Source organism: Nicotiana sylvestris, chromosome 11 (assembly GCF_000393655.2).
Source record: "Nicotiana sylvestris chromosome 11, ASM39365v2, whole genome shotgun sequence".
In the NCBI taxonomy this organism is placed as follows: domain Eukaryota; kingdom Viridiplantae; phylum Streptophyta; class Magnoliopsida; order Solanales; family Solanaceae; genus Nicotiana; species Nicotiana sylvestris.
Window position 1 is genome coordinate 60,486,444 of NC_091067.1, and position 12,114 is coordinate 60,498,557.

Below are 12,114 nucleotides of genomic sequence, written 5' to 3' on the forward strand. Positions count from 1 at the left end.
GCTTCTTGACACTCATCGGTCCATTTGACCGCAGCATCCTTTTTTAACAATTTGAAAATTGGCTCACAGGTTGATGTGAGCTGAGCAATAAACCTGCTGATGTAATTTAACCTCCCCAACAAACTCATTACTTCAGTTTTGTTTCTTGGAGGTGGCAGTTCTTGGATGGCTTTAATCTTTGACGGATCTAGCTCAATGCCTCGTCGACTGACTATGAATCCCAGCAACTTTCCGGATGGAACTCCAAATGCGCATTTGGTCGGGTTAAGCTTGAGGTCGTACCTGCGAAGTCTTAAGAAGAACTTCCTCAAATCCCCAACGTGGTTGGCCTGATGCTTTGATTTTATGATCACATCATCCACGTATACCTCAATTTCCTTGTGTATCATATCATGAAACACTGTGGTCATTGCTCTCATATAGGTTGCTCCGGCGTTCTTTAGACCGAATGGCATTACCCGGTAGCAATAAGTTCCCCATGGTGTGATGAATGCCGTCTTTTCTGCATCTTCTTCATCCATTAGAATTTGATGATACCCGGCATAACAATCCACGAAAGACCCTATATCATGCTTGGCACAATTGTCGATCAAAATATGGATATTGGGTAATGGGAAATTATCCTTTGGACTTGCTTTGTTGAGATTGCGATAGTCGACGCATACTCTAATTTTGCCATCTTTCTTTGGCACAGGAACGACATTAGCTAACCAAACAGGATATCGAGTGACTCGAATGACCTTTGCTTCCAATTGTTTGGTGATTTCTTCCTTAATTCTCACACTCATATCAGGCTTGAATTTTCTCAGCCTCTGCTTGACAGGAGGCACCGTTGGATCGGTGGGCAATTTGTGGACCACTAAATCAGTGCTCAAGCCCGGCATGTCGTCATACGACCATGCAAAAACATCTTTGAATTCTATGAGTGCTTTAATTAACTCCTCTCGGATCTTTGGTTCGAGATGGACACTTATTTTAGTTTCCCGGACATTACTCGTGTCCCCTATATTGACGTCCTCGGTATCACTCAAGTTAGGTTTGATTTTTTCCTCAAAGTGAATTAACTCTTTACTAATCTCTTCAAAAACCTCATCTTCATCATATTCTGATTCATAATCACAATATATTTCTTGAATTAATATTTCGGAACCAGATTGATTTTTAAGACTGGGCTGAAGATTCCTCATGCATGCCATATCACTAGAGCCAGCGTAAAAGGAACTGTACAGAAAAGAAGAAAAAGAAAAGAAAGCTATTAGGAATGATAATAAAAAGGAAACTGCTTTTTATTGGATGATGAAAGATAACAAGGTTTTGCACACTTCAAACCAACTGTAAGATAAACTTTGGGATTACAACCTTGAAATAACCCAAACAAACTGAAAGAAAATCAAAATAAACTACCAAGACTCCTTTCGAATTGGGAGAGGAGTGGCTTTCCAATTATTGAGCTTTGTTTCTGGCCCAACGAATTGAACTTCTGCGTTGCTACACCCTTCTCCGCTTTCCAACATATTCACATCACTAAACAATTTCTCGAACCTTTCAATTAATTCCTCTTCAGGATTGACCCGGGATTTAGGAATTGTTGTTATCGGGCGATTTTTAGCACTGGTCTTGACAAAAGACTTTGACAGATGTGGTACTAGTTTTGGAAGAACCCATGCTCGGTGTTTCAACTTCCTGGCCCTTATCACGTCATTGGCGGTGGGTATGAACCCTAAACCGAATGTTCCTCAGTTCTCGGGGAGAGATACTGGTTGTACAATTCCTTGCAGAGATAAGCCCAGACCTTTGCCGGGTATAAAGCCATTCTTTAACATTTCATAAGCTACCATGACTGATGCAGAGGATATCCTTGGATTCGGAAGGTATTTCCCTTCTGGAATTTTCTCTACTGACACCGTGTCGGACACTTGGTATACCCATGGTCCTTGGTCAATTTCTGTTCCCTCGACCGGTACAATGGTACTGTTGTGAGCATTTAAACTTTCTTCTCCATGCACGACTATTTCTTGATGATCCCATTCAAACTTGACAGCCTGATGTAGTGTTGACGGGACTGCTTTAGCAGCATGGATCCATGGTCGACCCAACAACAAGTTGTAAGAAACAGTTATGTCCAACACTTGGAATTCCATTGTGAATTCAACTGGCCCTATTGTTAGTTCCAACACTATGTCGCCAAATGAATCTCTGCTTCCACCGTCAAACCCCCGTACGCAGATACTATTTTTCTGGATCCTCTCCTCTTTAATTTTTAATTTGCTTAAAGTGGAGAGAGGGCATATGTTTGCACTTGACCCATTGTCAACCAATACCCGGGTTACTATGGAGTTTTCACATTTCACGGTGAGGTAAAGAGCTCTGTTGTGCTCGGTACCTTCCACAGGTAATTCATCATCAGCAAATGTAATTCTGTTTGTCTCAAAGATTCTGTTGGCTATTTTTCCCAAATGATTTACAGAGATCTTTTCAGGAACATGAGCTTCATTCAGGATTTTCATCAACGCCAAACGGTGTTCCTCTGAATGGATCAGTAATGACAACAGTGAAATTTGAGCGGGGGTCTTCTTTAATTGATCCACAATAGAATAATCATGGAGTTTCATTTTTCTTAAAAACTCCTCCGCCTCTTCTTCCGTCACAGCTCTCTTTGTTGGCATTAGATTGTTTTTAGTTTTTCTCAGCTCTTCGGGAGTAAAACATCTTCCCGAACGAGTCAAGCCTTGCACCTCACACACTTCTTCCTTGATTTCTTTGCCTTTATACATTACAGTCGCCCGTTCATAGCTCCATAGGATGGCTTTGTTGTTGATGACCGGTAGCTGGATTACAGGTGCAATAATAACCCGATCTGTACGGGCCCCTTCCACGAATATAATGGGTTTGTTAACAACCCCTGGTACTATCACTTTCGGCTTTTCTTGTTTTGCGGCAACTTTGCTCGATGATCCCTCATTGACTATCATAGACGGTTCATCACCATTTTTGTTCTGCTTAGACACCGGCTTCTCCTCCATTAACTGCTTATCTGGCTTGGTTTCATGAGACTTGATCATCATGACAGTTTGTGACGGCTTCTTTGTCTTCCCATCAGCTTGTATGATTTCTATCATATTAGCCTCTTGATGGGCTGGCATTGGATTTCTATTGATATTTGGGGCTTCGGGGGTTTGAACCTCGATTTTATTAGTATCAATCAGCTCTTGTATTGCATTTTTCAAATGCCAACATTTCTCCGTATCATGGCCTGGTGCACCGGAGCAATATTCACAGCTAATGGTGTAATCCAGATTCTTTGGAGGAGGATTGGGTAGCTTGGATTGTATTGGTCTCAGCATGTCTAGCTGTCTCAGCCTGTGGAACAGACTAGTGTAAGATTCTCCCAATGGAGTGTAAGTTTTCTTTTTCTGTTCCCTTTCTCCCCTGAATGCTGGCCTAGGCCTGAAACCTGGTCCGGGATAGGCTCGTGGGTAAGTATTTGGTGTGACAGGAGCACGTCAATTGGTGTGAACAGGTGGCTGATTGTATGCTTGAGCATGGTTAATGGAAAAATGGGGCTCTGAAGGGTGATAGTAATGTTGGGATGAATCATGATGGTAAGCTGATTGGCGAGGTCGTGGTTGATTATAGTAAAGCGGTGAACCTCTGGGTCCCGACCAAATTCCTGAATCAACTACGGCTGCTTCCTCCCTCTTCTTTCTTCCGATTCCTCCTACCCCGCCTTGAATAGCTTGAGTAGTTGCCTTAATTGCTGAATAGCTCATGATTTTATTTGTCTTGAGGCCTTCTTCCACCATACCTCCCATCTTCACTACTTCGTTGAATGATTTCCCAACCGCTGAAACCAAGTGGGCATAGTAAGTTGGTTCCAAGGCTTGGAGGAAGTAGTCTACCATTTCGCTCTCCTTCATAGGAGGATCCACTCTTGCTGCCTGTTCTCTCCACCGAAAACCATACTCTCTGAAACTTTCATTGTGTTTCTTCTCAAATTTTGTCAAAGATAATCGATCTGGGATGATTTCCAGATTGTATTGGAAATGGTATGCGAATGCCTGTGCCAGGTCATCCCAGGTGTACCATCTCCCATGGTCCTGGCGTGTATACCACTCCAAAGCTGATCCGCTTAAACTTTGACTGAAGTAAGCCATCAATAATTCATCCTTTCCCCCAGCTCCTCGCATCTTGCTACAGAAACCCCTTAAGTGGGCTACTGGGTCGCCGTGCCCGTTGTATAGGTCAAATTTGGGCATCTTGAAGCCAACTGGTAATTGTACATTGGGGAATAAGCACAAATCTTTGTATGCTACACTGACTTGCCCACCTAATCCTCGCATGTCTCTGAACGATTGTTCTAGACTCTTGACCTTCCTGAACATCTCTTCTTGCTCAGCATTTTTGGCTGGCTTGTCAATTTCGGTTGGGAGATCAAAACGAGGAGTGGTTGAATGAATGTTGGAGGCTTTGAGGGTGGGCTCCGGGGGTAATATTGGTTGTCCTGGGCCTGGAATGTAGGCTCACTAGGAGATTTGTGGAATGTAGCCGGGGGAGGTGCTACGAAAACAGGAGTCATAGGTGGAGGAAAATATGGAACAGGTTTTAGAGGTGGAGACTGTGGTGTTTGGGAGGTGGTGCCTCGGTAGTGTTGGTAAATTGGGAAGTTTGGGGATAATTCAGTGATGATATTATCCTGAGCTTGGGTCATTGATGGAGCAGGGTTATTTGGGTAAGATGGGGGTAACTGTCCTATAGACCAAGCTTGGTACATCTCAGCCATTTGCTGCTTGAGCTTAAACATCTCTTCTTTCATTTTCCCGACATCTATCTCCTCTATCTCCATACCTGTGTCTACATCTGGGATAGACATACTTTCGGGTATTGGTCCTTTTGATCTTGTGTGATAGTGATAATATGCCAGTATATTCTTTAGAGAAACTAACTGCTTGAATTCTGAAAATGAACAAACTTGTTAGTTCTGAGAGTTTAACACATATATAATTACACGTTGAGATGCAATGCTCCTAGACAAATAATCCCTTTCTATTATGCATTTGCTCGACTGCTTGTGTCGTCCCAGCTTTCTTGAAATTGAAAATTGTCATTCACTTTTATTTAATATATATATCTTTTATCGTGGTGGTCGAATCTGAGAGAGATTGCCTACATATCATGCCTCACATGAACCAGACCTTGCGTAGTTCGGACCAAAGGCAATCACTTTTATTCATTACTAAAAGATGGAATTACATTTGAAAACTTTTTAAGAAAATGGCTTGAAAACACACACTTAAATCAAAATAAAAGATACAATTCCTAACATCTCACAACGTGCCCCACTTTCCACTTTTGTTGTCAAATATTGGATTATCTGCTCAATGTGGGGCTTGACCTGGATGGCCTCCCAGCGTACGATACATCCTTTCCAACTCCATTGCTAGATGACGAGCAAAAGTGGGCGCATGCTCTGTAAACCTTTCATAATCCATTCCTTGGCAGTTTACATAACTTTGAGATGTGAAGACTGCCAGGTCGTGGATTTGTGCCCTGAAACCTTGGAGACGTTGGTCTTGGTCTTGCAATTGCTGCTGACGAGTGGTGGCTATATCTCTGACACGGTTTTCACGATCTAGAGCTGATTCTAACAGAGCTCGGAGTCTGGCCTGCTCTAATCTTGCTTGCGATCTTTCCCTGTCGAGGTCTGCTTGTTGATGTTCTCTGTTGCATCTTCTTGCCTCTTCTAGTTGTGCACGAAGCTGGTCTTCTGATCGCATCCAATAGTCTTTTTCCTTCTTGAATTGTGCCTTGTCTTTTTCGGATTGCCTATCTTGGCGTTCCTTGTTAGATCTGGCTTCTTCGTTTAATTGTTGGATCCTTTCTTTTGCTTTGCTCAATGCCCTTTCGTTTTCCGCAAGAATGGAATCATAATCTTGCATTCTTTCAAAGAGATTGGCGATGGTTTTTTGATCCTTCCAGCTCCTCTTTGGCGTTTCAGAAACTCTTTTCATTTTTTGGAATCGAGCATGAAGATTTTCATTCTCACAAGCTAGACTCTTTTTCTCGCCTTCGGCTTCTTGTGCTTGCAAATCTTTCTCCAAACTGAGGCTTCTTAGATTTTCTTTTAGGGCATGGATAGTTGCTTTGTACCCTTTTTCTTTTTCTCCCCAGATCAACCGCTCTTGGATTTTATCATTGAAGTTTTGAACATGGGGTCTTTTTGTTGGCCTTTTTAGCTCAGGTTCTGGTACATCATCCACGCGAGACCGTTTTTCGAACCACCTTGCATATCCAGGATTTATCTCACCCTTTGTAGCGTCTAGGACTTGAGTATCACTTTTCAAGTATCGGCACCCATTCCACATCTGCTGAAGTAGAGCTTCGGGAATAGTGGCTTCTGGGTGTAATTCGATTACTTGCATACTCAAATCTTCATCATCAGGAACTATTTGATATCTCCCTAGTTGCCTTAGGACTCTTAGTGGTGCATACGGCTGAATGCTTCTCAATCCCAATAGTAGTAGATAACTATTTGAGGTTGACATATGTATTACTTCCCTCATCGGGAGTCATCCTAGGGTCCATTCAATTTGATTTGCTGTTAAAGCCTTTAGATGAGATACCCATGCTTCTATCCCTTCTGGAACCTGATAATTTTTTGTTCTTTCCTCATAGCTTTCGATGCAATTATCATTGTTTGACCCATACTGTATGATCTTGGGCTGTTGTTGGAGATGTTCAATCACCCACATTTGCAACAAAATTTTGCATCCTTCGAAGACTTTTGCTCCTGATTTGCATAAAGTCAAAGCCCGATAAATATCTGATAGAATGATGGGGACAAGGGTGTGATTTTCTTTAGTGGTGAGGATTTGCACAACTTTTGCGGTGCGAATATCAATTGTTCGCTCTTTATTTGGGAAGACCATGACTCCTAGAAAAGCCACCATGAAAGCAAATCGACGGTGCATCTGCCAAGTGTCTTTGTTTTGCTTATTAGTAAGGCCTTTCTCATGAATTTCGAACCCATCTGACTTTCCGAACCTTGAATACAAAAAGTTGAAGGAACAACATCCATTGATGACATTGCTTTTCCTGATTTGACTGCTGATGTTCAGAAGACCGAAGAATCGATGTACCGATGGAGCCTTTATGAATATCAAGCTTTGATTTCTTTAACTTCCGTCAAAACCAGCATATCCAGCTATCTCCTCTAATGTAGGAGTAAGCTCGAAGTCAGAGAAACGAAAAACATTGTGAACAGGGTCCCAGAAAGTTACTAACGCCGCAATCAGATCATCACGGGGTTTAACTTTCATAATGTCCGTAAGATTTCCCAAATGCTTGACGACCCATTTTTGACCGTCTTCGCCTAAATCATACCACCACATTTGAAGCTGACATAGAAATTCTTCCGTACTTGTGGATGAGGGGCTTTGTGTGGTGCTCATTTTGTATCTGAAATTTAATTTTGATAAAGTCAAAATTCATTTTGAAAATTTATACTAAAAAAAAATCATTTTCGAATTTTTTTTTTTATTAAATACCTTTATTTCAAAATTTAAAACTATTTTTTTCGAAATTTTTAAAACAACCCATTTTATTCCTTTCTTCTCACCATGATTTTATTTAAGCTGGTGAACAAGCATGTTCGAGGCAAATGAATGCACAAGTAACAAGTAGGATGCATCATGATGGTCTTTTTATTTTGGGTTCACCTGTCCTAGACAGACCCAACCCCTGTGTTGAGTCTCCAAGGCCAAATGCATATGATGCAAATATTCGTTCCTACTAGGGATCCGGTACATGGCTGAGTTATTCTAAGTGTAAAACCTTAGGTTGATTGTTCTAAACCTGGCTTACCCAAACGGACAGTTTGAGCCGAAGCGGGGGCAACGTACCGGGAGCACGAAAGTCTGCCCGGCCTAGTTACTTGTCCCAACTCCGTCTTATTTGGTATGACTCTAACAGAAAGGTGGGTCACGCGCACGTGTACACCATAAATTCAGAAGACTCAGAAAGAAGGGGGTTTCGTAGCAGTTGTATATATTCACAATTCAAATAATATTAAAGCGGTAAAAAAAACATTTAGCATATTAGCATATAAACAGTTGAAAATCATATAGTAAATAAAGCCAATAAAAACAGATATTTTAAGCTCGAATTCTTTAAACCCTGAACCAATGGTTCTGGGTTATAATAAAACTTTTATCCCCAGCAGGGTCGCCAGAGCTGTCGCACCTCCTTTTTACCGCGCCTGCGGGGCGCGTGGAGAGTTTTCTCCAATTAAAGGACAGTCGAAACGGGATTTATTTAATTATTTAAGAGTCGCCACCTGGGAATTTTAAGGCGTCCCAAGTCACCAATTTCAATCCCTGAATCGAGGAAAATATGACTCTGTTTATTATTCTGCGAACCAGAAATCCTGAGTAAGGAATTCTGTTAATCCGGAAGAAGGTGTTAGGCATTTCCGAATTCCGTGGTTCTAGCACGGTCGCTTAACTGTTTTTATTATTGGCTTAATTATCTTGATTTTATTAAATATATTGATGTTACATGATTTTACTACCGCTTATACTTATTGTGATTGAGGACCCTTCTTTGAATCGAATTACGCGTACGTATATTCGTGTTATAAATTTAAAAATGCGGAATTGTGTCACGCGTACGTGTACACGATAACTTTTGGTAATATATTTATTAAACAATCATTTTTTTCGAAATTGTGTCGAATCAAGAATATTTGTTTTTCTTAAATAGTGAACCATACATCTCGAGTTTTTATGAAATTGATTTAACGCCTTTGGAAAAATCCTTTTATTAAATATTCGCTCGAAATTGCGCGTACACATAATCCGAATTTTTTGCTTTTTTAAAAATATAATCAGGGTACGCGAACGTATCCCTAATTGCGCAAAATATTTGTAAAGATATTAGGGATTTTTTCCACAAATTATTTATTTTATTATGAGAAATCTTCATTTAAGATACCCTTTAATTCTTGAAAAAGAATTTACAATTTGTTGAATGTTGCCCGTTGATTATAATTTCCGCATATAACATGTTCATCCAAGACTATTCAAATTCTAAATAAAGAATAAAAACATGATTAATACTATTCTTCACAAATACAACATATATATCTACATGCCCAATAATGAATTGTATATGAAACTAAAAATGATTTATAAAGGGAAGAATATTTTTTTAAGAACTTTTATTATTTCTATTTAGTGCAAGTCCTATTTCTAATTGTCGTTGATAAAAAGTGTTGCAATTTGTATATCTCATCTTATTCTCATATACTTGCTTTTAATCTAATAGGCCTAATTATTTATTTAGGATGGTAAATAGGCATCAAATTGATAATAAAGGGAATTATTGTACAAATTAATTAACAACATTGCTTTACATGCCACCTATTTGTATGTCTTGAAACATTCGTAGCACTTTAACATCGTAATGAGCCATAACAACTCAACTCACTATCCACTAATGGTTCTATAAATACCTGTTATCATACCACATAAGAACGTACAACTTATATCATTCCATCCATAACTAAATCAAGTATAAGAATAAACTAGCAATATAGTTTTGATATTTTCACTCCATTCTAACAACGCCATAAGGCCTAGTAAATAGCCAATCTTTATGTCATGTTTCTTGCCTTGACAGTTCAAATATGATTAAACTAATGAGATGAAGGACTAACATTATTACAAAGCTTTATACGAACTTTCAAAGTAAGACAATTAGCTCATAGCTATCAAATTGAATTCACTACTAATTAACTAACATGAAACGAAAAAATGAAATTTAAACTGATGAACTTGGACAAATGGAAAAACAGAATTTCAATTCAAGCTTCATTGATGAGTCATGTTGAATCTCTTTCCAACTTAAAATTTAAAAGACATGTACCTGAAAATGAAGGTAGAAGGAGTAAATTTCAGCAGTAGCAGCAGTAACAAAATCAGCAGAATATACCAATAACACAGCAAGTCTGAACAAGACCCGTTATCCCAGATGAACAGTGACAGAGACTTGAGAAAAATTTCAGATTTGGACTGAACAATATTCACAAGCAAACAACGGACAGATTCTAGAAAGATAACATTTCAGATTTCAGTTTCTTTCCTCTTCCTGTTTCAGATTCCTATTTCAGATTTCTTTCTTTCTGTTTTTTCACAAATGTGTATGTATTTCTGTGTGTATTTCCTAATGTTTTGGAAATCAGCCTCTCTTAAACAGATAACCTGAAGAAAAACAAAAACTGCCTTTCTAAATCAGATTGTTCCTCCTCTTAAAATCTACCCAAAATCTCAGTTTTCCTTGTTCTAATCTCTCTGAAAACTGAATTTTAAAATTTCTGTCTGAAAACTGATTTCTCTCTCTCTGAAAACTCTTAAAGTCTGTCTAAATTCTGTTCTGAAATCTCTCCAAAAAAAAACTCTTAAACTCCCTTCAAGTTTTCTGAAAAACTCTCCTAAATCAGTCCCCATTCCCTCTATCTTATACAGGTCTGTCCCCCTTTTTAAGTGCTGCCCGGACCCCCTTTTATCTTTTAAAAACAGAAAAAAATCCATTAAAATCTGCCTTTACTACTTTAAATCCCATCAAGTTAACTTTTTCCTGATTTCTAGCAGCCCATTATCCCTTGTTCCCCATTAGTATCATTAACTAATAGCCATTAACATACCACTTTCAGCCCTCTATTATATCATATTACCTCACTGTTTCATTACCAGTAGTACCCCTGAAAACCTACTGTTATTACTGAAAAATCAGAACCCACTGTAAAACAGATTCTATAATCTGTATAAACTTAATTATCCTTCTGATTTACAGCTATAACCAATCCTATGATTTTGAGACAGTATATCACATTTCTAATAACTGATTGACAAGAACTGAATTTAAACAGGGGATTCTCAACTGAACACTGAATAAAACACCCTTAACATTACACAGAACATGCAGGATTATTTCAACTGAAATTCAAAACTGAACTAAAAGCAAACAAATACAGGAGCATTGTCAATATACTGACAATGCCCTGTTCAGAAAACAATATATACATACCATTGACAAACTTTCTGAATTATTAAAAGAGAATCAATTAATTGGGAAGAACTAATTGACTGAGTTCAATGACAATAAACAATTCCAAACGGATAAACAGGGTATTACAAACAGCATTAATGGCAATAAGAATTTACAAAATAACTAATCGACGAACTTAATCGAGTCGATTACACATATTATGACCACTCGTAAACAACAGAAACAATAGTATGATTCTGATCCAATAGACGAGTATGAGACAGTATAACAGAATTGACTAAAAAAATATGAAAAATTAAACAGACTAATGAAAACAAACATAGAATACTCATAGAATGCTCATAAGAAACAGAAATTACCTCTGAACCTTTAAATTCAACTGAACTCAACTCGACTTGGATTTGGACTTTGTTTGAAATCAAACAGACCTTAGTCGAAGTATTTTCCACTGAAAATACTTCGACTAAGGTCGATTAAACCTCAATCTTTATTCAATCTGGACAGAATCCAAAAGTCTGGTATTTTTAGGGTTCTTGAAAGTTCGATTTGGGATTTACTCATTTCTGGTTAGATTCGAGGGAAACCAAAGATGTTCTAGGCACGAGGGAGGTCAGGGGGGTAACTGGTGTGAGTTTGAAGTAGGTTGGGATAAGGTCAGGTTGTACTCGAATCTTCAAATGAAGATTCGAGTAGTTCCAGTATGATTCGAACCATGCAACTAACAGATCCGTGATGAGGGTATCTAGGGGAAGTTGTGGTGTTATTTTGGAAGCCATCGGAGAAGATCAGGTTTTCAGGCCAACCTTCGATTTAAGATTCGAAGAGTTGGGGCCTGATTCGAAGGAAACTAAGGTCAGATTCGTGTAGAGGATGTTCAGGGGGTTCTAGGGTGTTATTTTGGTGACCGGCGGCGTTGATGCCGCCAGGTTTCAGGCGGTGGGATCCTAGGGCGGCTAGGGTTAGGGGGAGGGTCTGAGGAAGATGATGAACAGTGAGAGGAGGGGGGGTGTTCAGTTAGGGGCCGGGGTAGGGGCTTGGGACTTATATAGG